The following is a 5,517-nucleotide window of genomic DNA, read 5'->3' on the forward strand; positions in this document are numbered from 1 at the left end:
ACACCCAGTGCCCGCCAGGCGTGGAGATGGCAGAACAGGCTTGTAGGGCAACAAAGTCTTCATTACTCTTGAATTTTCCCACCAGTGAGAAAAAGTGCCAAGTGCCTCCTCTGTCCTGAGGAGGCAACTGCTACATTTTTTTTCTCTAGGTTTTATTGAGATATTAATATAATTGCCACAGCATAATGATTTTACTTACATACATCATGAGATGTAAGTTTCACAGTAAGTTTAGTGAGCATCCATCATCTCATACAGGTACGACATAGAAAAAAAACAGAAAAAAAATTTTCCTTGTGATGATAACTCTTAGGATTTACTCTCAACAACTTTCGTATACAACCCAGTGGTGTTAATTGTATGTATCATGTTGTACACTGCATCCCTGGTACTTACTGATCTTATATAAGGGAGATTCCTTTAGAATTAACTCTCAGAAGGGCGAGGTGGGTGGACAAGCCTAGGAAGTGAATTCTGGGAAGTTCCTGGACATGGAGCATGGGTGGATCTAAGGGCTAATTGAATCTGTAGTGGCACTGAGCCAGAATTGACATCTGTTCTCACCATTTGAGACACCAGAGTCTCTGTTCAGGACATCTGAAATTCCAGCACAAAATAGTCAGCAGGTTGATATTCTTGAACTGTTTTAAATTATTTCCTTTTAAGAATTGTGCCAGATCAGAAAGAAGTTAGGTGTAAAAGTCATAGAAAGAAATTCACATGTAGCATTATCAATGGAGGAGCCATGGAACTCTGCTCAATGTTATGTGGCAGCCTGGATGGGAGGGGAGTTTGGGAGAGAACAGATACATGTGTATGTATGGCTGAGTCCCTTTGCTGTCCATCTGAATCACAGCATTGTTAATCAGCTATATCCCAATACAAAATAAAATATTTTTATAAAAAAAAGAAGAGAGTGTCCTGAGGCTAAAAGAGCTCAGTTCAGTTTAGTCCAGTTGCTCCGGCGTGTCCAACTCTCTGGGACCCCATGAATTGCAGCATGCCAGGCCTCCCTGTCCATCACCAACTCCCGGAGTTCACTCAAACTCATGTCCATCAAGCCGGTGATGCCATCCAGCCATCTCATCCTCTGTCATCCCCTTCTCCTCCTGCCCCCAATCCCTCCCAGCATCAGAGTCTTTTCCAATGAGTCAACTCTTTGCATGAGGTGGCCAAAGTATTGGAGTTTCAGCTTCAGCATCAGTCTTTCCAATGAACACCCAGGACTAATCTTCTTTAGGATGGACTGGTTGGATCTCCTTGCAGTCCAAGGAACTCTCAAGAGTCTTCTCCAACACCACAGTTCAAAAGCATCAATTCTTCGGTGCTCAGCTTTCTTCACAGTCCGACTCTCACATCCATACATGACCACAGGAAAAACCATAGCCTTGACTAGATGGACCTTTGTTGGCAAAGTAATGTCTCTGCTTTTGAATATGCTATCTCGGTTGGTCATAACTTTCCTTCCAAGGAGTAAGCGTCTTTTAATTTCATGGCTGGAATCACAATCTGCAGTGATTTTGGAGCCCCCAAAAATAAAGTCTGACACTGTTTCCACTGTTTCCCCATCTATTTCCCATGAAGTGATGGCACCAGATGCCACAATCTTAGTTTTCTGAATGTTGAGCTTTAAGCTAACTTTTTCACTCTCCTCTTTCACTTTCATCAAGAGTCTTTTTAGTTCCTCTTCACTTTCTACCATAAGGGTGGTGTCAACTGCATATCTGAGGTTATTGATATTTCTCCTGGCAGTCTTGATTCCAGCTTGTGCTTCTTCCAGGCCAGCGCTTCATATAAGTTAAATAAGCAGGGTGACAATATATAGCCTTGACATACTCCTTCTCCTATTTGGAACCAGTCTATTGTTCCACGTCCAGTTCTAACTGTTGTGTCCTGACCTGCGTATAGCTGTGAAAAGAAGCAAAGTGAAAAGCAAGTGAGAAAAGGAAAGATATAAGCATCTGAATGCAGAGTTCCAAAGAATAGCAAGGAGAGATAAAAAAAAAGCCTTCCTCAGCGATCAATGCAAGGAAATAGAGGAAAACAACAGAGATCTCTTCAAGAAAATTAGAGATAACAGGGAACATTTCATGCAAAGATGGGCTCAATAAAGGACAGATATGGTATGGCCTTAACAGAAGCAGAAGCTATTAAGAAGAGGTGGCAAGAATACACAGAAGAACTGTACAAAAAAGATCTTCATGACCCAGATAATCACGATGGTGTGATCACTCATCTAGAGCCAGACATCCTGGAATGTGAAGTCAAGTGGGCCTTAGAAAGCATTACTGTGAACAAAGCTAGTGGAGGTGATGGAATTCCAGTTGAGCTATTTCAAATCTTGAAAGATGATGCTGTGAAAGTGCTGCACTCAATATGCCAGGAAATTTGGAAAACTCAGCAGTGGCCACAGGACTGTAAAAGGTCAGTTTTCATTTCAATCCCAAAGAAAGGCAATGCCAAAGAATGCTCAAACTACCGCACAAGTGCACTCATCTCACATGCTAGTAAAATAATGCTCAAAATTCTCCAAGCCAGGCAATACTTGAATCGTGAACTTCCAGATGTTCAAGCTGGTTTTCGAAAAGGCAGAGGAACCAAAGATCAAAATGCCAACATCCACTGGATCATCAAAGAAGCAAGAGAATTCCAGAAAAACATCTATTTCTGCTTTATTGACTATGCTAAAGCCATTGACTGTGTGGATCACAATAAAAGAGCTCAGGATGAATGAAATTCCTATGCCTACTCTCACATAAATAAAAAGTAAGTCACGGTCTGAGAGAACAATATTTGCAAAAATACTCCCCATCCCAGAAGCTTGTATCTGGGCTATAGAAAGAAGCCTTATAAATCACTAAGGAGACAAATGGCCCAATTTGGAAAAGAAGATAGGTGGTATTTAGGTACATCAAAGATACTCACTGGGGAAATGCAAGTTAAAACCACAGGAAGATACTATGACCACCCTCTAGAATGGCTAAAATTAAAGACTGACCTACAGTCAGTCAGCAAAAATGTGGAGAAACTAAAGCTGTCATCTGCTGCTGGTAGGAATGGGAAATGGTAAAACCACCTTGAAAAACAGTACAGGAGGGACTTCCTAGTGGTCTTAGTGGTTAAGACTCTAACTGCATTGCAGGGGTCATGGGTTCAATCCCGGTCAATGAACTAAAATCCCATATCCCAAGGAGCAACTGTTAATACTGAGGCCCATGAGCTCTGGAAGCCACGCACTGCAACTACTGAGCTCGTGAGCCACAGCTAGAGAGTCCATGTGCGCAGCAAAAGATCCAACGTGACTTGATGAAGACCTGATGTGGACAAATAAATGAAAGAATATTTTTTAAAGAAGAAAATAAAACGGGGAGGCAGTTTCTTACATAGTTAAACACACACCTCCCCAGACATATAACCTAGCCATTCAACTCCTATGGGAAGAAATGTATTCAGATAACTGACAAAGACTTGTAAATCAATGTCCATAGAGCTTTCTTTATAGTAGCCCAAAGGAGAAACATTCCAAATGTCCAACAATAGAACAATGGGTAAATGACTGTAGACATCCCTAAAAGAGTAGGCTATAGGTCAGTAAGAAAGAGTGGGTTATTGGTATGTGTAAATATCAAAATAATCACACTGAGTAAAGAAACCAGAATCCCCAAAAACATAATATATGATTCACTTATATAAAGTTCTAGAAACTGCAGACTTCTGTGTTGTGATATCAAACAGATAGGTGGTTGCCTGAAGATGGGGGAGGGGCAAGAAGAGAAAAAAAGAAAGGGTGACCCTGGAAACCCTGGGGGTGGTGAAAGTGTTCCTTATCTCGATGGTACTGATGGAGTCACATGTGTATACATACTTGTACACTTTATACATGTTCAGTTTAATGTGTTTCAATTGTTCGTCAATGTTTTAGTTGTTCAGTTGCTATGTCATGTTCGACACTTTTAAAAAGAAATAACCATGTAGTCAGACTCTCTACTATTAAATTACAAGATCTAAAGCTCTATTTTAATTCAGAAGTTCCAGTGTATGCTCACATGAAATGTGTAATTGACACACCAAAGCATAGTGGCATAATCAACTTTTTACATAACTGACTGATGACATTCCAGGAAAATGTCCTATACTATGAAGACCTAAGTTGAAACTCCTGTCTCACCAAATACTAGCCTGAGGGACTTTAATCAATTATTTCAACATCTGTGAACTTAAGTAATTTTTATAAAATGCGTGAAAGAGTAATACTAAAAATGTCTACAACATAGGCTGTAGTAAGCATCAAGTGGGAAAATGATATGTGAACTTTTTAAATAAAATTATAGATCATTAAAGGATTAATAGCCATATTCCAATGATAACAATGACTGTATGCCAGGCAGCATCCTACGAGTTTTTTGCTTGTGTACTCTTTCCAGGAGCTCTGCAAGGTAAGTACCGTGACTCTTCTCCTTGCTGTGGGTTGGTGTTTAAAGGTTTAGAAAGGATGGATTATTTGCTTGTGGGCACATGTATAGCATGTGGTGGGGCTGTAATTTTCACTCTTTCTCAGACTGCACAGGCCATAATCGTGAGTATTGTATGATAGTGTCTTCTCCTATGATTTTTGCATGAATGGATTCCAAATGCATACGTAGATGCATTGACTCCTTGAGAGGGCAGATCCCCCACTGCACTGCCTTTCCAGGCTCTATGGAATGTAATGTTGGCAAAAGTTATTATGAAGCGCTTCTCTGTAAAGTAGATCTGATATAAAGTGGGTCTTCAAATCACCTCTGTCTATATATGGGTGGATAGAGACCATTTCCACTAGCGAAATAGATAATGATGCCAGTCTTGTGAAAAAGTGATACAGAATATACAAAGAATTCATACAGCTCAACCCAGGGACGGAGAGGAGCCTGCTGGGCTGCCATCTTTAGGGTCGCACTGAGTCAGACATGACTGAAGCGATTTAGCAGCAGCGGCAGCAACATCAGAAACAAACAACCCAATTTAAAAATGGGCAGAGGATCTGAATAGACATTTTTCTGAAGAAATGGCAGATAAAAAGATGCTCACTATCACTAATCATCAAAGAAATTCAAATCAAAACCACAATGAGATATCACCTAACACCTGTCAGAAAGATTGTCATCAAAAAGACAAAAAATAACAAGTGTTGGCAAGATTGTAGAAAAAAGGGGCCCCTGTGCACTGTTGGTGGGAATGTAAATTGGTTCAATCAGTATGTAAAACAGTATAGAAGTTCCTCAAAAAACTTTAAAAATAGAACTACCATATGATCCAGTGATTTCACTTCTGAATATTTTCCCAAAGTAAACAAAAACTCTAATTTGGAAACATATATATATTTATATATATATACCCATATTATTTATAATAGCCAAGTTATAGATGCTATCTGTCTATGGATAGATAAATGGGTAAAAAAGATACACATACACACATAACATACAATGGAATATTACTTGGCCACAAAAAAGAATAGAATCTTTCCCTTTCCAACAA

This window comes from Ovis canadensis, chromosome 13 (assembly GCF_042477335.2).
Source record: "Ovis canadensis isolate MfBH-ARS-UI-01 breed Bighorn chromosome 13, ARS-UI_OviCan_v2, whole genome shotgun sequence".
NCBI lineage: Eukaryota > Metazoa > Chordata > Mammalia > Artiodactyla > Bovidae > Ovis > Ovis canadensis.